Source organism: Pristiophorus japonicus, chromosome 4 (assembly GCF_044704955.1).
Source record: "Pristiophorus japonicus isolate sPriJap1 chromosome 4, sPriJap1.hap1, whole genome shotgun sequence".
Classification (NCBI taxonomy): Eukaryota; Metazoa; Chordata; class Chondrichthyes; family Pristiophoridae; genus Pristiophorus; species Pristiophorus japonicus.
Genome location: NC_091980.1, coordinates 236078194 through 236099511, shown reverse-complemented (window position 1 = coordinate 236099511; position 21318 = coordinate 236078194). Strand labels below are relative to the sequence as shown.

The 21318-nt window shown below is 42.7% G+C and overlaps 1 protein-coding gene across 7 annotated transcripts in view; it reads left to right on the top strand.

The window, feature by feature from the left end:
* The first annotated feature begins 3779 nt into the window (after nt 1–3779).
* ktn1 (kinectin 1) overlaps nt 3780–21318 on the top strand; it is a 152853-nt gene continuing 135314 nt past the window's right edge. For 5 of the 7 annotated variants that reach the window (XM_070879167.1, XM_070879165.1, XM_070879163.1 and 2 more), the window contains exon 1: nt 3780–3876. The gene's annotated coding sequence lies outside the window, so the exon portion shown is untranslated. Of the gene's footprint in view, nt 3877–11363; nt 11468–21318 lie in introns of all 7 variants that reach the window. The other 2 variants (XM_070879162.1, XM_070879161.1) reach the window with 2 other exon arrangements.

Genomic DNA, 21318 nt, shown 5'->3' with positions numbered 1-21318 from the left:
TACTGCCTTGTGTAGCAGAATTTGATATTTGAGAGTATACACATGGGGTTTATAACCTACCATATACTAATCAACAAATTATCCACATTATTCCAAATTGAAATCTGATAAATCATCTGGTCTCCATATTATTAAATGGATATAGAGGCACTGGAGAAGGTGCAGAAGGATGATACCAGAATTGAGGTTTTTTTTTAAGAAAAGATTTGAACAGGCTGGGGCTCTTTTCTCTAAACACTGAGGGTGACCTGATAGATTTCTTTAAGGTTATAAAAGGGTTTGACAGGGTAGATGTAATGAAGGTGTTTCCACGGATAGAATCATAGACTGGTTACAGCACAGAAGGACACCATTCAGCCCATCGAGCTCATACCGGCGCTCTGCAAGAGCACTTCAGCTAGTCCCAATCCCATTGCCGTTTCTCCGTACCCCTGCAAAAATGTTTCCCTCTAGGTACTTATCCAATTCCCTTTTGAAAGCCATGATTGAGCCTGCCTCCACCACCCTATCAAGCAGTGCATTCCAAATCCTAACGTTAAAAAAGGTTTTTTCCTCATGTTGCCTTTGGTTCTTTTGCCAATCATCTTAAATCTGTGTCCACTGGTTCTGCCAGTGGGAACAGTTTCTCTCTACCTGCGGGCGAGACCAGACTAGGGGCCATAAATATGTGGTTAAAATGTGGAACTCGCTACCACAAGGAGTAGTTGAGGCAAATAGCATAGATGCATTTAAGGGGTAGTTAGATGAACACATGAGGGAGAAAGGAATAGAAGGATATGTTGATGGGGTTACGGCATGGACCTGTTAATCTGTTTAAAAATAAGATCCAGCATTATTTTTTTTAAGGGGACCCAGATCATTGTAAGAACATAAGACATAAGAAATAGGAGCAGGAGTAGGCCATTTGGCCCCTCGAGCCTGCTCTGCCTTTCAGTAAGATCATGGCTGATCTGATATTGGCCTCAACTCCACTTTCCTACCCACTCCCCATCACCCTTGACTCCTCTATCGTTCAAAAATCTGTCTATCTCCATGTTAAATATCTTCAATGACCCAGCCTCCACAGCTCTCTGGGGTCGAGAATTCCAAAGATTCACAACCCTCTGAGAGAAGAAATTCCTCCTCATCTCCATTTTAAATGGGCGACCCCTTGTTCTGAAATTATCATGAGGTTCCAGTTGGACATTGCATGTAGACTATATACCATCTAAATCTGACCATTTTTCTATTACTTCTTAATGCCCATTAGCATTTTTCACTCCTTTCATATCTTTTTATGGCACTTTCCTGACAATTTCCTGCAACACAGACTGAAATATTAAGGGATATGCTAGACAATATTATATAAAGACTGTCAGCTGTAGCTCAGTGGTAGCATTCTCGCTTCTGAGTCAGAAAGTTGTGCATTCAAGTCCCACTTCCAAGGACTTGAGCACATAATCCAGGCTGACACTCCAGTGCAGTACTGCAGAAGTGCTGCACTATCAAAGGTGAGGCATTAAATCCCGTCTGCTCGAATGTGGATGTAAAAGATCCCATGGCATTATTTCGAAGAAGAGCAGGGGAGTTCTCCCTCGTGTCCTGGCTAATATTTACCCCTCAACCAACACTATTAAAACAGATTGTCTGGTCATTATGACACTGCTGTTTGTGGGACCTTGCAGTGTGCAAATTGGCTGTTGTCGTTCCTGCATTGGAACAGTGACTGCACTTCAAAAGTACTTTATTGATTGTAAAGTGCTTTAGGATGTCCTGAGATCAAAAAAAGTGCTATATAAATGCAAGTTCTTTCTTCGTTGAATGAATCCAAATTCTGATGGGAAACTTTTCATTGAACAGCTGTTCCATTTTTTCTGTTTTAAAATGAGATAAACGATTAAAATTGTTGGAACAAAACCTAATTCGTATCAGATCAGTGTTGCCACAGGTGAAGGACTCAATCCCAATGACTAGGAACTTGTATAATGCAGTAGTTAAGAATATTGTTTTGGATATATACTCAAAGAATCCGCAATCAATTGCTCTACAGCTTACAATAATTGTTTTCATCAATGAGGCGGCGTTTTTTCAGTCTCTTACTTGTTTTCTTGTTTTAGCGATGTTCCAAATAAATAGCAATTTCCTTAATGATTTTCGCCTCCAGAAATAGAATCGGAAATCTTACGTAAAACCCGACATTAACGGTTCTTGTCTGTTCTGCATGAATACTATTGGGTAACGAAATGATCATCCCATTCACAGGGCGATAAATTTACCAATGTAAAAATCCATAATAATATCTGCATTCAAGCAAGAATGTTTTCTCTAGCCTTTGTACCAGTTTCTTTTTTGCATTTAGGATATGAAATTATATTTCCAATGGTCAATGTAAAAATAGTGCCTTGCCCCAGGCTTCCAGTTCGTGTTTAAAGGGGTTGTGTGACTAACCTTGCACTCTGTCTACTAAATCAGAAATACCCATTTATATTTTTCAGGTCACGATTTTGAAACAGCTATCGAAGAGACTCCTACAGATACAATTCTTTTTAGATGGACAAAATCTGCTCCATTAACAAAATGTTTGAGTGGAAATTTGGAAGAAAACTTGCTGACTATTTTAGGCCATTGAATGGTACGGGATGTTCCTTCAACCTGAATGCAAGAGTATTTTAATTATGCAACATGGGGGAAAAGTTTAATATGATTGATGTTTTTGTTTAGAAAAATTAGATATTAATAAAACCTACTTGAATTATCATGCACTTTCTTGTTTTTGATTTAAAACATGAAATTTCACCACGTTTGTATGTTTTGTTAAAATATTTAATGCAACTTACTCAACTTTTTATCACTTAACTAATGTTTATATCCTTCGGCCTTTACTTATGTGTAATATCAACCTGCATTTCAAGTTTGCACTTCAGATGTGCAGTATTTGTAGTTTTTATTTTTACCAGGTCGCTGTACAGTGCTGTAGTTTGCCTGTGCCATTAAGTGGGAGCTTTTTCTTGTGCCTGTAATTGCACATATACTAGTTTTTTTCAACGTTAATAATTTTATTTTGGGGAAGTGACCAACAGCCGGTTTTAGCGTAATGTTGATGGATATCTATTTTGGAAAGTTGCGTGGGGAGGAAGAGAATAAGCAAATACTTTTAGTAATCCACATCCTACTACCATAGTGAAAATCACAGAGAGCTCTCGAGGTGATGTATCGACAGCGTAAGTGATGGTGGTGGAGGAGGAGAAGGAAGATCAAGTAGCAACTCTCCTGCGTTAAAAGGTTGTGGGCTCGAGTCCGACTCCAAAGACGTGCAAAAATCTAGGCTGAAACTCCAGTGCAGTGTTGCACTGTCGGAGGTGATGAGACATTAAATCGAGGCCTTCTGTGCTCTCCGAGGTGGGCGCAAAAGATCCCATAGCACCATTTCGAGGATGAGCAGGGGAGTTATTCCCAGTGTCCTGGCCAAATATTTATTCCTCAATCAACATCACTTAGTGACCAGACTTGTTTTTTTTTCTCGTTGCTGTTCGTGGGAGCTTGCTGTGCGCAAATTGGCTGCCGCGTTTCCTACATTACACCAGTGACTACACTTCAAAATAAAAGTACTTAATTGGCTCCAAATCACTTTGGGACGTCCGGTGGTCGTGAAAGGCGCTATATAAATGCGAATCAGTCTCTCATTTTTCTTGGTGGGGCCCTTTCTGGAGCTCAACGTGCATGCCCACTTTAAGAGCTGAACCTGGCGCCGGGATTGGCTGCCGGCCCGGACCTGCCGCTTCTGCAATAAAGCCAACGTCACCGAGGCGCCCGCGCGCCGTGTCCCCGCCCTCTGCCGACTGGGACAGGCACCGCGAGCCGCTGGAGCCGGCCTCGCCTCGCAGCACCGCCAGCCAGGTGAGTGACCGGGGAGGAGTGTCAGGCAGACTCCTCTCTTGGAGCAGGGCCGGATTGAGTGAGCTTAGGCCCGGCCTGACTCCGACTCCGATCCCGGGGCTGGGCCGGGACGGGAGTGGATGTGATTTCATGCGGGGCCAGAACTGCGAATCCAGCAGGCCCCGGCTCCGGGCTCGGCCCTGTAGTCAGGACGTAACCTCGGCTGCGGTTCCCCCCCTCCCCGGGCCCCAAAGGGCTTCAACTGGGTGGGAATCGGCTTCGAGGTTTGCGGGATGGGGAAGGGAAGGGGCACGGATGATGGGTTCAGTGTTTGAGGGGTGGGCGAGGGTTTGAGGGGATCCGCCTCGGCTGTTCCCACCCATCCAGCGCCTCCCCAATAGACGGCGGCGGCTGTACGGATTTCTGCTGCTCTTCACCAGAGGTCGGCTCCCTTTTTAAGTCCCGAGCACCGCCTTATAATATATGTTTTGGCACCGGATTTATCTCTGCTCTCCTTCCTCGCCTATGTACATTAAGGCAATACATTTTTTCGATACAGCACTGATCTGGAAAACCACATAGTTGCTTGTTTTGGGCATCCTGGTGGTGTTACAGTATTCGTGCACATGATTACAAACTGCCCTTTTCTAGTCCACAGCAATCATTTATCAGTTAAAAGTTTTATTGCTACATCAAAAGTCCATTAGGGAAATCGCCCACCTCTGGTTAAAGAGGAGTAGGTAAAGCTCTGCTTCTCTAACCAGCCGTGCTTTGTAACAAGGAGATCGGATGCACGCTAGTCATGTGAGTTAGTTCCCCTTTCTCCACTGGCTGTTAATATTTGATAACTGGTCATTTTTATCAAGTAAATGGAATAAAATGTATATTATAGGATGTGACATAAAATATCTTTTTAAATAGGCTGCACTTTTTATGGGTTGCCTGCAGATTTAAAGTATTATCCAAGTCGCTTTCATCTGATGATTATTTGTTTGATCCTCTTTGACAAGCGTTGTCACTAAGATGGGCTAATAGTGAGAAGTGTTAGGACAAACGTTTAAAAACCACATTAAGAAAGCCACATATTTACATCCACCCTTTACTCGGACTATGGTTTAGTATTTCAGTGTTTTAAATGCTTTCTACATCAATGCTGTCTGTGATCTCTACTATAATAGGATAGGGATTACTAAAGGTACACACGATTTGGTGGGGACAAGCTCCTTATGCACTTTCTACACACTTGTCTAGACAGAACAAGGTAATCTTTTGTTGACATTTCTGAAGTTGGACATACAAATTTGGATCTTTGCAGTAAATTGAAACTTCTAAAACTACTTAAAAGTTTGTACTGCATTGCAGCATTCTGTTTAGCTCCCTGGAGTTCAATGGGTGTCCTGCAGTACCTTGCCCAAATGGTCGTCATTTTTTGTGATCTTGGTTAGTGTTGGCAAGCTGCTTGCCCATGTGCAGCATTGTAAATGAGCCTGGTCTTGTCTTCTGCTATCCACATATGCACTTGAAGCACTGGTTGGTAGATAGTGATCAGGAGTGAAAACTGTGGCCAATTTTCCTGGCCTTAATACAGGGGTGCTGGATCCTGATTATCACCAAGGTTAAGAAGGACTGTTGAGTGCAGCAAGAGGTTGAGGAGGCACAGGAAGCAGTGTTCACAGGGTGTCATTTGTGACTTTTTTTGTCCTGTGGGTGGGGTGGAAACTGGATTGGAAGATCTTGCATACGGATTGATTGGGGTTTAGTTGCAAGGAAACAATACGTTACAGAACTTTAGAAACAGAGAAAATTAAAGATAGGACAGTTGTTGGAGAAAGTGGAGGGGTAAAGGGTGCCTGGATTAAACCTGGGATCTTTCATGTCTGAATGATTCACTCACTATTGACCAAACTGACGGAGCCATTGGGGACACCAGTGTTCTATACTCATTTGTTTACAACATAAAAGTGGCTTTCTTTGAAATGTCACCATTTTCGGTTGCGATACTTATCTGCGGTGCTTGATGCTCCTGATTTGGCTGCTGTGAAATTCCCTTGGCTTTCTCTGGTTTCAAAGCCAAAACTTAAAATCTCTGTTCAGTGCTGCACTTGATCAATGGTTTGACATCTGGCTAAATCCTGGGTGTCTGTCAGCAATAACAATTTGCATATATAGGGTATTTAACATACAAAACTGCCCAAAGATGCTTTGCACATGGAAATAGACAAGGAAACAGACATTTAGCTATTGAGGGAGAGATTAGAGTGACTGCTAGCCTGGTCAAAAAGATGGGTTTTGAGAAAGCTTGGAAAGGTAATGAGCAATGACAGCTGGTAGGGTTTAGAGAGGCAGTTTGAGAGAGTGGAACCAAGACAGTTGGAGGATTTGTTACCAATGGTAGGATGAGGGACCAATGTCCGAAAGTTATAGGCTAGGATGAGGTTTTTGAGGGAGTTGAAGGTGAGCATGAGGTGTTGGGATATGTTTGGGTACAGAGAGCCAGTGTGAGTTAACAAGAATGGGGATGATTAATGGGTAAGTGGGACTTGGTGTAGGACAGAATGCACTTCAGACAAGTTGGAGTTTAGGCAGGGTGGAGGATGAAGCCAGAAAGGAGAAAAGCAGAATAATTCTGGCCGCCACACTTTAGGATGGAGTGAAGGCCTTGGAGAAGGTGCAGAAAAGATTTCTGAGAATGATTCCAGGAATGAGGGACATCAGTTACATTGATAGACTGGAGAAGCTGGGGTTCTCCTTGGAGCAGAGGAGATTTGATTGAGGTGTTCAAAATCACGAGGGGTCTGGACAGGGCAGATAGAGAAAAAGAAGCTGTTTCCATTGACGGAAAGGTCGAGAGATGATTGGCAAAAGAATCAAGGGCCATGTAAGAAAAAACTTTTTTACGCAGCAAGTGGTTAAGATCTGGAGTGCACTGCCTGAAAGGGTGGTGGAAGCAGACTCAATTTTATATTTCAAAAGGAAATTGGCTAAGTATCTGAAGGAAAAAAAATTATAGGGCTACGAGGGGAGGCCAGGGGATTGGGACTAGCTGAGAGTCGGCACTGGCCGAATGGCTGCCTTCCTTGCGATAACCATTCTATGGATAAGGGTTTCACGGTGGAGGGAGTCGGTGTTGCACAAGTGGAAATAGGCTATCTTGGTATGGATAGGATGTGGGATATAAAGCTTGTCCTCGGGTTGAACTGTGGTTCAATCTCCGCAAGGGAGTGCAATTTGTGGCGGGGGCTAAAATAATGACTTTGGTATTCCTAGCATTAAGTTGGAGGAAGCTGTTTTTCATCCATGACTTAATCTCAGGTGCGCTCACTGCATGGAAATGATCATGTTGAGAGCTGTCATCACCATATGTGTTGAAGTTGACCTGTGCCTAATGCCATTGAGGGACATGTACGTGAGGAACAGGAGAGGGCCAAGGACAGAGCCTGAACGATTCTGCAGGTGACTGCGGGGGTGTGATGTGTAGTTAATGGAGGTTTTAAAAAAAATATTTGTTCTTAGGCCGTGGGTGACACCAGAAAGTCAGCATTATTTGCCCATCCCGAGTTGCTCTGAGGCATTGCGTCAATCATAGAGTTGAACCGGCCCGACCGGATGAGAGTAGCAGGCTCCCTGCAGAATATTGGTGAGCCAGTTGAGTTTTTACAATAATTCAACAGCTTTCGTGGTCGTTTTTATCTTGTTACTAGCCCAGAAATGACCAGATTTATTGAATTCAGTTTCACAACTCCCCATGGTGGGATTTCAATGCTAAATGTTGTATGTATGGGAGGGAAAAAAATGACTGTTGTCACTTTTGTGTTCTATAAACTTTAGCAAAGTGTATTAAGTTGAGGAAAACTGACAGATTATGGGCAGAGAGTGTGTATCTTCATTTATTGTTCCTTCAATTAAAAAAAAAACACCAGTTACATTTTGAAGCCAATTAATTATATCACCATTTCTTGATACAAAGACCAATGTTAATCACTTGCACCTGTGAGACAGATTTCTAACCCTGATGAAAAACACTCACTGACAAAGGCAGGCATACAGATTCTGTCCTATTTAGATTTCATTTTGCTATTTTTCTTCATGTTGAATTTTGAAACCAAACAAAGTCTCTTCAAGGGAAGCAAGAGGGGAGGAGAGGAAGGCAGCAAACTGGTTGATAGTAAGGGTTTTTTTGGTCATATACCACCTGCCCATGGGTGTAGATGTAGAATTAAGGATGAGATAAATGACAGCAGAGCAATGAAGAGGAAAGGAAGTAGGAAAAATAGATAGTGGATGGGAAAGTGATGGGGCATATAATGAAAGCAAGGAGATGGGTCCAAATGATTGAACGAAAGAGTATGGAAAGGGAGCTGCTGAGCAGCCTGGAGCCATCGGTGGCTCCTTTCCACACTACTAGGGGATAGTGGGTCTAGTGAGAAGGAGGAACTGAAGGAAATCCTTATTAGGCAGGAAATTGTGTTGGGGAAATTGATGGGATTGAAGGCTGATAAATCCCCGGGGCCTGATAGTTTGCATCCCAGAGGACTTGAGGAAGTGGCCCGAGAAATAGTGGATGCATTGGTGATCATTTTCCAACAGTCTATTGACTCTGGATCAGTTCCTATGGACTGGAGGGTAGCTAATGTAACACCACTTTTAAAAAATGGAGGGAGAGAGAAAACGAGTAATTATAGACCGGTTAGCCTGACATCAGTCGTGGGGAAAATGTTGGAATCAATCATTAAGGATGAAATAGCAGTGACAGGATTGGTCCAAGTCAGCATGGATTTATAAAAGGGAAATCATGCTTGACGAATCTTCTGGAATTTTTTGAGGATGTAACTAGCAGAGTGGACAAGGGAGAACCAGTGGATCTGGTGTTATTTGGACTTTCAAAAGGCCTTTGACAAGGATCCCACACAAGAGATTGGTGTGCAAAATCAAAGCACATGGTATTGGGAGTAATGTACTGACATGGATAGAGAACTGGTTGGCAGACAGGAAGCAGAGAGTCGGGATAAACGGGTCCTTTTCAGAATGGCAGGCAGTGACTAGTGGAGTGCCGCAGGGCTCAGTGCTGGGACTCCAGCTCTTTACAATATACATCAACGATTTAGATGAAGGAATTGAGTGTAATATCTCCAAGTTTGCAGATGACACTAAACTGGGTGGCGGTGTGAGCTGAGAGGAGGATGCTAAGAGGCTGCAGAGTGACTTGGACAGGTTAGGTGAGTGGGCAAATGCATGGCAGATGCAGTATAATGTGGATAAATGTGAGGTTATCCATTTTGGGGGCAAAAACACAAAGGCAAAATATTATCTGAATGGCGGCAGATTAGGAAAAGGGGAGGTGCAACGAGATCTGGGTGTCATGGTTCATCATTCATTGAAAGTTGGCATGCAGGTACAGCAGGCGGTGAAGAAGGCAAATGGTATGTTGGCCTTCATAGCTAGGGGATTTGAGTATAGGAGCAGGGAGGTCTTACTGCAGTTGTACAGGGCCTTGGTGAGGCCTTATCTGGAATATTGTGTTTAGTTTTGGTCTCCTAACCTGAGGAAGGACGTTCTTGCTATTGAGGGAGTGCAGCGAAGGTTCACCAGACTGATTCCAGGGATGGCAGGACTGACATATGAGGTGCACTTGCAAGAGACAGGTATATAAGGACAGGTCTCAGGCAAGTGCAGCATTCCAGAGCTGTGAAATAAAGGTGTAGGTCCAGAGTGACCTTGACTTCACTACATGCCTCGTGCGAATCTGTACTGCGGGGACAGGACTTTACACAGACTGATTCCCGGGATATGAGGAGAGACTGGATCAACTGGGCCTTTATTCACTGGAGTTTAGAAGGATGAGAGACGATCTCATAGAAGCATATAAGATTCTGACGGGACTAGACAGGTTAGATGCAGTAAGAATGTTCCCGATGTTGGGAAAGTCCAGAACCAGGGGACATAATAATAGGATAAGGGGTAGGCCATTTAGGACTGAGATGAGGAGAAACTTCTTCACGCAGAGAGTTGTTAACCTGTGGAATTCCCTGCCGCAGAGTGTTGTTGATGTCAGTTCATTGGATATATTCAAGAGGGAGTTAGATATGGCCCTTACGGCTAAAGAGATCAAGGATTATGGAGACAAAGGGGGAAAGGGGTACTCGGAATGATCAGCCATGATCTTATTGAATGGTGGTGCAGGCTCGAAGGGCACCTATTTTCTGTGTTTTATACATACTTCCCACTTGAAAGGAAGGAAGGAAGAGAAAGACACAAAAGCAGAAGAGAACAGAGAGGCAGATGAGGAAAGACAAAGGGTATCACAAGGACATGAGAGATAGGTAGTACAGTGACCACATTCTTTGATGTACTGTGCACCACTGGAGATCAACGTAATATGTTTAAAATTACTTCTGCTCTCACTTTGTGAACTTTTTCCATTATAAATTATAAATGGAGGAAGGGTGTAATTACGCTATGACAAGTTTATACAGCCACTTACCATTATAGATGCCGACATAGGACTTTGATAGTATAAAAATAAGAACAGAATATATTACTTTAAAATGCGTATTGAATTATATCTGCACTCACTTCCCCCGTTATCCCCCACCTTCTAACCTTCCTTCACCTGAAGATTTCACAAGGTTTTGATTTCCCCATAGGAGATCAAATAGTACTTATTAAATTATATAGTCACAATTAATTTCTGGGCCAGAAAAAGTATTGAATGTTGGCAGTCGTTTAAGTCAAACCTACCCCAAAGTGAGTTGAAGGGAGACCGTCTGAGTGCCAATTACGGTTCATGGAAGAAAAGTGAATTGCAGTTATGGAATTATATTGTCATATTACTGTTTGATATCGCTGAAGCATGAGTTCAGTGGTTTCCCTGTCTCTTTCCATTGGGTTTGTGCATCAAAATGGTGCATGTATAATAAACTCCCCATTGTTGCAATATAGTGCATGCCCTGTTACATGGTAGTGTTGTGATTGTGTTGCTGGGCAATAATCCAGAGCCTAAAGTAATAATATGGAGAATGTGAGTTAAGTTTAAGAAATCTGGAAATAAAATGTTGGTTAATCGGTAATTGTCCTTCAGGGAAGAAAACCTGTTTTCCTTACCTGGTCTGGCTCCAGTCCCCCACCAATGCTGTTGACTCTTAATTGGCCTCTGAATTGTCCTATTGAGCTACTCGGTTGCATCAAACCACTTAGTGGTTCAAGAAGGCGGCCGACCACTATCATCTCAAGCCAACTAGGGATGGGCAATAAATGTCCACTTTCCCAGGATGTCCACATCCCAAGAATATTTTTTTTCAAAAGATATCTTTGATTCCCTCCCTCAATTCCCCAGTACTCCCAGCTCTCTAATTGAATCCTTGACACATATAGCTACCAACAGTAGCACCACAATTCAAACATCTTTATCCTTTGCTATTAGTAACCTTCAGCATAAACCATAACACGATTGAGCGCCATACCCGTGATTTAAAAATTCAGTTTTCATTATTATATGGTTGTCTTTTCAGACAAGTTTGCTGTGGCAGAAAATCAAATCAGGCTGTTTCTGTGCAGTCGAGTAGCCAGCATCCACTAATGGAGGTCTTGGAAGTTGCATACTTGTTGGTGAGAGGTATGAGGTGACCAGAAGGGGTGGGGAAGCAAAATGGAGCAATGTTAACTGTTAATCCATTTTTAAATAGAGACCATTGTCCCTTGATCTTTCCTTCCTCCCTGCTGTTAAAAAAGTTTTCTTGTCATTGGTGCTTAACCCAAGTTAAATGCTGACTCTTTTAAATGCCGGCAGTTGCCGATTTTTAAAGTTCAGCGGGGGCGGGGGGGGCACAACTATAAATTTAAAAAAAATAAAAGTTAAGTTAACACAAATTAAATTAAAATCTTGTTCCCAGTGGGGTGATGCACTCCAGTTCCTCCAGTGCCAACGCTCACGGAAGGCCTCGAGCCAGCCGGTGGACATTGCATGCTCCATCTCCAGGGACACCCAAGTTAAATGCTGGGCTGGATTTTTGTAAACTTGTATTGCTTTTAAATAAACTTTACGAGTCCAGAAATCTAAATGTCTTTTTGCTGCTACTACAGATTACTTTAGTTGATCAGTCCTGGTCACCATCTCGATCACCCTGCGTCATTTTCCCCTTCATCGATCAGGAAACTGGCAGGTTGGCTTTACTTTAAACTCTCTACTATTCTCCTGTGACCAGCTTCCTTCCTGTCAATTCCCATACTTGGACCATTTTGTGTTACTTCAGCAGATTTCCACTGCAAGGACCAGTGATAGGAAGAAGGGAAAAGATGTTGTGTTAGCAATGTGCTTGTCTTTGGTTTCACGGGGGTGCCCAGTAGGATAAACAGTAGCTCGAGTGAAATGGGAAACACTGACTTTGAATGTTGAATCTGAATTTTGGCTCTGCAGCTTTTGAACAAGGTATTTAGTATCCTCTGCCTTACAGATAAAGGGGGTTGTTTTCATAATCTTTTGCACAGGGATTTTTGAGTATTGCTTGTGTCTTTGTTCTGTTCTCATTATCTATCTCATTGGTAGTTCTGATGCTTGACCTACACTTACAGTATATATTAAGTTTAAACCGTTGATTTTGATATTCTTGGAGCATTTCTTTGAGCCACGAAAAGCTGGCTATTAATGCAATGAACCAGATAAGGTGCAGAATTTTAGCTATTTGAATGAAAGCTCATACTTGAAGCATTTTGGTACAAAAATAGTTGGTTGATTTTCAACTCTGCTCCAACAGGGGTCCAAGACCTGACAGTTTGACATGAGAAATCGCACTACTTCATGTTGCAGTGTATTAGAGCACCTGCTCACGGGACAGTCCTTGTCATTCTTGATGCATGGATTTATTTTGCAGTTATTTTGTACCTATTGGATTATTGACTTCCTGATTACTGAGTCAGCTTCCAAAATATTTCCGTGTAGGTGTTTTTCCTGTTATGTGATTCCATCAGGAATGCACTTTCAGCCTGGTTGCCAGAGTTGATGCATTTTTACTAAAATAAAATAAAAATAGATTGACCAGATTGCTGTAACATCATGAAAATTACCAACAGTTTTTTATTTATTGTACGTGTGTATGTATATTGTGTGTGTGTGTATATGTGAATAGATTGGGCTGTGGGTGGAATTTGAATGCATGTATGGAATTCTGTAAATATAATTTGAAAGGTATTATTTATGTACAAGGTTATACTTGAATTTTATTTTAAACATAAATGACTGTGCAGGTTGTCTTCGAGATATTTACTTGAAATTAGAGATGTCACGTGGAAGTGGAAGCAAGTCTTAATGAAGACTCCATTATAATGACGTGGTAACATGTTTTGGGTGATTGCAGTATCTTGCTGCCTGTTGTGTATTATGCAAACAACAAAATCTGACTGTTTATACTATTTAACAGACAGATGGCCATAAGTTTAGCAATCTTTTGATGAGTGCAGCTCCAGTACAGATCTTGGGGCAGCTCCAGTACAAATTGACAGTTAAGAAATAGAGCAAGAATGGTGAATGTGAATTGCAGTATTTTTTTTTTAAGGTGAGATGGTTCCTAAAGTGGTTTCAGTTTTTAAAAAAAAAACTTCAAACCACAGTTGATGTGCTAAGAATTTTTTTTTTAAGATTGCAAGATTAACTTAGTGCTCACTCACTATGTAACCTTCAGGGCTGCTGATCGAGGGTAGCGTGGCTCTTTGGCAGGCGGCACGGACACGATAGGCCAAAATGGCCTCCTGCGCTGTAAATTTCTATGTTTCTATGTAATGTGTAAAAAGACAACTTGCCAGGCTCGAGGGACATCAGTCATTGAAGGTTGGCATGCAGGTACAGCAGGCGGTTAGGAAGGCAAATGGCATGCTGGCCTTCGTGGCGAGGGGATTTGAGTACAGGGGCAGGGAGATGTTACTACAGTTGTACAGGGCCTTGGTGAGGCCACACCTGGAGTATTGTGTGAAGTTTTGTTCTCCTAACTTGAGGAAGGACATTCTTGCTATTGACGGAGTGCAGCGAAGGTTCACCAGACTGATTCCCGGGATGGCGGGACTGACATATCAAGAAAGACTGGATCAACTGGGCTTGTATTCACTGGAGTTCAGAAGAATGAGAGGTGATCTCATAGAAACATTTAAAATTCTGACGGGGTTTAGACAGGTTAGATGCAGGAAGAGTGTTCCCAATGTTGGGGAAGTCCAGAACCAGGGGTCACAGTCTAAGGATGAGGGGTAAGCCATTTAGGACCGAGATGAGGCGAAACTTCTTCATCCAGAGAGTGGTGAACCTGTGGAATTCTCTGCAACAGAAAGTTGTTGAGGCCAATTCACTAAATATAATCAAAAAGGAGTTTGATGTAGTCCTTACTACTAGGGGGATCAAGGGGTATGACAAGAAAGCAGGGATGGGGTACTGAAGTTGCATGTTCAGCCATGAACTCATTGAATGGCGGTGCAGGCTCGAAGGGCCGAATGGCCTACTCCTGCACCTATTTTCTATGTTTCTGTGTTAAATGATGCACAATCTTTAGTATTACGTACTATAGTTGAAACAAATAGATTTTTAATAAAGAACTCACTTTGAGTCTTCCAGTAACTCGGAGGATGTGTCGCAGAAATACGATGTGCTTCTGTGTTTTGGAGGGACAAAAAAGCCCGTCACCAAGAAAACCTGGATTAAATTGGCGATTGCAGATCATCTTTGTTGAATACGTGGATATGGAATGAACAGCTGAAAACTTATGGAACCGTTCTAATGTAGATGGACACACATACAACAGTTGAGTTGTGATTCAATCTGAGGAAACGGGGTAACAACGATAAACAATGGAACACTGGTCTTTATATCTAGAGGACTAGAATACAAAGGGGTAGAAGTTATGCTGCAGCTATACAAAACCCTGGTTAGACCACATCTGGAGTACTGAGAGCAGTTCTGGCACCACACCTTAGGAAAAATATATTGGCCTTGGAGGGAGTGCAGCGCAGGTTTAGCAGAATGATACCCGGACTTCAAAGGCTAAATTACAAGGAGAAATTATGCAAATTGGGGTTGTATTCCCTAAGGGGAACAGATAGGGTAGATAGAGAGAAGCTATTTCCACTGGTGGGAGATTCTAGAATTAGGGGCATAGTTCAAAAGTTAAAGCCAGACTCTTCAGGAGTGAAATTAGGAAACACTTCCACACACACAGGGTGGTAGAAGTTTGGAACTCTTTTCCGCAAACAACAATTGATGCTATATCAGTTAATTTTAAATCGGAGATTGATGGCTTTGTGTTAACCAAAGGTATTAAGAGATATGGGCTGAAGGCGAAACAGGCTCCTGGGTCTTAATGGCCTACTCTTGTTCCTATGTTCTAGCCCGACTCCGTAGTACTATCTGTTCGACTGATTTTAACCTCTTGTACACTCCCCCTTTGCCTCATCTTTGGATCTTGAGCTGCCTAGGCCTCACGCTCAGGCATTTCTCTTCTTAAATCTCTCCACCTCCCTCTCCTCATTTAAGACTATTAAAATAGATAAACTAAATTATATATATATAAATAATCGTTGATTAAAGATTTTAACTAATTAAATAAATAGAACAAGGTTACACTAAGATATGGCAGAGCAGGTTGTGTGTCTGGACTGCAGTATGTGGGAGTTTGTGGACAGCGAGACTTCCGAGCAAACAAGTCTGCAGGAGATGTCTCCATTTCGAATCTCTCCGGCTCCGAGCCATTGAGCTGGAGCGCAAGTTAGAGACACCCCGACACAAGGGAGGGAGAGGAATTTCTGGACAGTTTTATCCCAGAATACAGTCACACCTCAAGACAGCACAGGTTCAGGAAAGGGAGGATGGCACTGTTTGGGAGCCGGGTAGTGGGGATTTAGCAGAAGTTGATAAGGTCCTGCAGTTATTGGTCCTGTCCAAAAGGGTTGATGTATTCGCTACCTGTGAGGACAAGGAGGAAGAATGCAGGGAGGATAGCCACAATGCAGACCAAAGGACCATGGCTCAGAAAGCTGTCCCGGGTGGGGTGGGGGTGGTGGTGGTGGTGTAAGAAGAGGAGAATAGAAATGTGGTAGTGATATGGGGACTCTAATTAGGGGGATAGATAGATCCTCTGCAGCCAGAAGGGTGTGGTGCCAGGGTAAGGGATATCTCACGGCGGCTGGAGAAGAACTTAGAAAGAGAGTGGGTAAATCCAGTTGTCATGGTCTATGTTGGAACAAATGACATAGGTAGGAACAGGGAGGAGGGCCGCAGGTCATGAGTTAGGCTCTAAATTAAAAAGCAGGACCTTGAGGATAATAATCTCTGGATTGTTGCCCGAGCCATGTGCAAATTGACATAGAAGCAGACAGATCAGGAGAATTAATGTGGCTAAATGGCTGGTGTGGGAAAGAGGGATTCCTTTTCATGGGACACTGGCACCAGTTCTGAGACAGGAAAGAGCTGTGCCGATGGGACGGGCTCCACCTGAACCGGGATAGGACCCGTATCCTAGTGGAAAGGGTAAATAGGGATGTGGCAAAGGTTTTAAACTGATAAGATGGGTGGAGGGATCTACAAGAAACCTAACCAGTCTAAATATAAACAAAGCAGGAAAAAAGAGCATAGAAAAGAATAAAGTAAGGAAGGACATTGATGGCAAGGGAATAAACAGAGTTAGCGAACAGGAGTCTGAAAAGATGGTTAAACATAAAGTGAGAGGAAATCCTAAACTGCCCGTACAGCAATGCACACAGTGTCCGTAATAATAAAACGGGAGCTGGAGGCAATCATGCATGGCGAGGAACCAGACATAGTAGGGATTACTGCGACATGGCTGCAGAAAAATCAGGACTGGGAATTAAACATTGCAGGATATAACATATTTAGAAAATATAGAGGGGGGAAAAAGGGGAGGTGGAGTAGCTGTACTTATTAGGGATAACATAATGGCAGAAAAAAGTGTTGCAGCTATCAGCAAGACAAAAATAGAATCCATATGAATGGAGATAAAAGAGAATAAAGGATCAATCACACTAATAGGTGTAGTCTACAGACCATCTAATAGTGAAAGTGAGGTGGAGGAAGAAATCTGCAGACAAATTCGGGCAATGAGTAAAAAAAAATCTACCCCGATATTAATTGGACAGAAGAGGTAGGTAAAGGGGGTAAGGGAATGGAGTTCCTACAATGTGTGCAGGAGTCCTTTCTAACCCAATATGTATAAAGCCCAACAAGTGAGGATTCACTATTGGATCTAGTAATGGGGAATGAATCAGATCAGCTAAGAGAAGTAAATGTAGGCGAACATCTGGGCAATAGTGACCATAATATAATACGCCTTAAGATGATAATTGAGAAGGACAAAAAAATGATGAAAACCAGGGTACTCGATTGAAGAAAAGCTGATTTTGAGGGGCTGAGAATAGAACTTGGGAAAATAAAATAGGCAACAATATTGGCAAAAAACAATGTAGAACAGCAATGGAAAACAATGTTCAAACAGAGTGCAGGAACAATATATTCTGCTAAAAGGAAAGAACAAACTAAACACTATTGAAACTCAATGGATGAATAAAGCCATAAGGGAACAATTGAAGGTCAGGAAAGAGGCATACATTAAGTGCATAGTCAGCAGGGGAGTGCATGATGAGGGAAAATACGAAGAGATTAGGAGAGAAGTTTAAAAAATAATTAGGAAGGCGAAGAAGCATTATGAGCTTAAATTACCAAGGAACATAAAACAAAATAGTAAAATATTTTACAGGCACATCAATAAAAAAGAATGGTTGGGATGGAAAAGGGGCCATTAGGGATAGACAGGATATGAGGTAAGTGCATTTAAAATAAAAAGAGGAGATATTAAACTCAGGATATCATACTCAGGATAAAACCCATGGAAGATTGCATCCATGCATTTTAAAAGAATCTAGGGAAGAGATAGCAGAGGCATTACACATATTTAATAATTCATTAGAAAAAGGTGTAGTGCTAGAGAACTGGCGGAAAGCTAATGCAATACAGGTTGAACCTCCCTTATCCAGAACTCCCTTATCCGGAACCACCCCTCGTCCAGAACATTCCTGGCCACCGGGTGGTGTATGCGCAGAACTCCGACATGAACAAATTGAAGTCCTTCCTCACTGCCGACTCCCGCAATCGCTGGCCCGATTCCGCAACCCCTCCGCACCTCCCCCCCCACCCCCCCCCCCACCCCATGATCTCTTTGCCGCACTCCCAGCCCCAAGCCAGTCAGCTCCGATATCCCCTTGCTCAGTACCTGTACCATCCAATTTAACGTGACCACCCCGCATCCGGAAAAATCCCTTATCCAGAGCAGGCCAGATCCCGAGGGTTCCGGATAAGGGAGCTTCAACCTGTACCTATATTTCAGAAGGGGGACAGAACATATCCATGGAATTATAGACCTGTCAGCTTAACATCGGTGGTAGAAGAAATAATGGAATCCCTACTAAAGGGGAAAATAGAAGAACATCTAGGAACCAAAAATATAGTAATGAATAGTCAGCATGGATTTGAAAAGGGAAAGTCTTGCTTGACCAACCTCATTTAATTTTTTGAAGAGGTGACAGAGAGTAAACAATGGTAATGCAGTAGGAATAATTTATCTAGATTTTCAAAAGGCCTTCGATAAGATAACCCATAATAGACTGATGGACAAGGTCAGAATATGCAGAGTCGGGGTTCAAATAGCAGAATGCATAGCTAGCTGGCTTCAAGACAGAAAGCAGAGAGTAGGGGTAAAAAAGCTATTCACAGTGGCAAACGATGGGTAGTGGTGTTCCATAAGGATCAGTGCTACGCCTATTGTTCATAATTTATATTAACGACTTAGACTTTGATATCAAATACACAATCTCTAAATTTGCAGATGACACCAAATTGGGGTGTTAGTCAGTACTGAGGAGGACTGCATCAAGTTACAAGAAGACATGAATAAACTTGCAGAATGGGCATATAATTAACACATGAATTTCAACACTGGTAAATGAGTATTACATTTTGGTCGGAAGAATAGGGAGGTCACTTATTACTTGGAGGGTGCAAGTCTAGGTGGAGTCGAGGAACAAAGGGATCTCGGAGTACAAATACACAAATCGCTAAAAGTTGCGACACAGGTTTGCAAGGCCGCAAAAAAAAAAGCAAACCAAGCACTACAGTTTATTTCTGGAGGTATAGAATTGGAAAGTAGAGAAGTTCATGCTAAACCTGTATAGAACCTTGGTTAGACGACACTGTTTCTGTGGCGTATATGCGATGTAATCATATGTAAAAACCCACCTCTTTGATCAAGCCTTTTGCCAATCCTCCTAATATCTCCTCCTTTGGATTGAGCATTCAATTTTTTCCATTGGCCTCAATTAAGTGCTGTGACTCTTTTTCTACGATATAAATGCAAGTTGTTATTGCACGCTTTAAAAAAAAAATGCCTTTCAAAGGGGAATAACTAAGATACCCTAGTCATGTATACATATATACGTTGGATTAGAACAGAAGAAATAGGAGCAGGAGTAGGCCATTTGGCCCTTAGAGCCTGCTCCGTCATTTAATAAGATTATGGCTGATCTGACCTTGAACTTAACTCCACTTCCCTGCCAGCTCCCCATAACCCTTGACTCCCTTATCGTTCAAAAATCTATCTCTCGGCACCTTAAATATATTCAATGACACAGCTTCCACAGCTCTCTCGGGTAGAGAATTCCAAAGATTCACAACGCTCTGGGAAGAAATTCCTCCTCATTTCCGTTTTTAAAATGGAGACCCCTTATTCTGAAACTATGCCTCCTAGTTCTAGATTCCCCCACGAGGGGAACCATCCTCTCTGCATCTACCCTGTCAAGCCCCCTCATTCTTCTCAACTCCAATGAGTATAGGCCCAACCTGTTCAACATTTCTTCATAAGATAACCCCTTCATCTCAAGAATCAACCTCATGAACCTTCTCTGCCTCCAATACAAGTATATCCCTCCTTATAATGAGACCAAAACTATACGCAGTACTCCCAATTGTAGTCTCACCAATGCCCTGTACAGTTGTAGCAGGACTTTCCTACTTTTATACTCCATTCCCCTTGCAATAAAGCCCAACATTCCATTTGCTTTCCTAATTACTTGCCGTATCTGCATGCTAACCGTTAATGTTTCATGCACAAGAACCCTCCAGATCCATCTGTACCGCAGCATTTTGTAATCTCTCCCCATTTAAATAATTTGCTTTTCTCTTTTTTCTGCCAAAGTGGATAACCTCACATTTTCCCACATTGTACTCCATCTGCCAAATGTTTGCCAACTCACTTAGCCTATCTATATCCCTTTGAAGATTTTGTGTGTCCTCCTCACCACTTGCTTTCCCACCTATCTTTGTATCATCAGCAAATTTGGCTACATTACACTCGGTCCCTTCATCCAATTCATTAATATAAATTGTAAATCGTTGAAGCCCCAGCACTGATCCCTGTGGCACCCCACTAGTTAGTTTGCCAACCTAAAAATGTTAGCCAATCTTCTATCCATGCTAATATGTTACCCCCAACCCAATGAGCTCTTAGCTTGTGCACCTTTTATGTGGCACCTTATCGAATGCTTTCTGGAAATCCAAATAGACGACATCTACTGGTTCCCCTTTATCTACCCTGCTTGTAACATCAAAGAACGCAAGCAAATTTGTGAAACACTATTTCCCTTTCATAAAACCATGCTTGACTCTGCTTGATTGTGTTATGATTTTCTAGATGTCCCTGGCCCACGACTGCCCAAAGTGGAGGAGAGCATCTGGGAGGGCGCTGAGCACCCAGAGTCCCATCGCCGAGAACAAGCAGATACCAAGCGAAGACAGCGGAAGGAGTGTGCATCAACTCGGGCTCCCCACCCACCATTTCTTTCAACCACCGTCTGCCCCACCTGTGACCGACTGTAGGTCCCGCATTGGACTCTCCAGTCACCTGAGAATTCCCTTTTAGAGTGGAAGCAAGTCAGCCTCGATTCCGAGGGACTGCCTATGATGATGATGATGATGAATAATGGACACCAGCATTTTCCCAATGACAGATATTAGGCTAGCTGGTCTATAGTTTCCTGCTTTCTGTCTCCCTCCTTAAATATGATTTGGTTGAATCTCCTAATTAAGTTTTTGCTTTCTTGTCATCATCATAGGCAGTTCCTCGGAATCGAGGAAGACTTGCTTTCACTGTAAAAATGAGTCCTTAGGTAGCTGAACAGTCCAATACGAGAACCACAGTTCCCGTCACAAGTGGGGCAGATAGTCGTTGAAGGAAGGGGAGGGTGGGACTGGTTTGCCACACACTCGTTCCACTGCCTTCGCTTGATTTCTGCATGCTCTCGGCGATGAGACTTGAGGTGCTCAGCGCCCTCCCAGATGCACTTCCTCCACAGGGCGATCTTTGGCCAGGGACTCCCAGGTGTCGATGGGGATGTTGCACTTTATCAGGGAGACTTTGAGGATGTCCT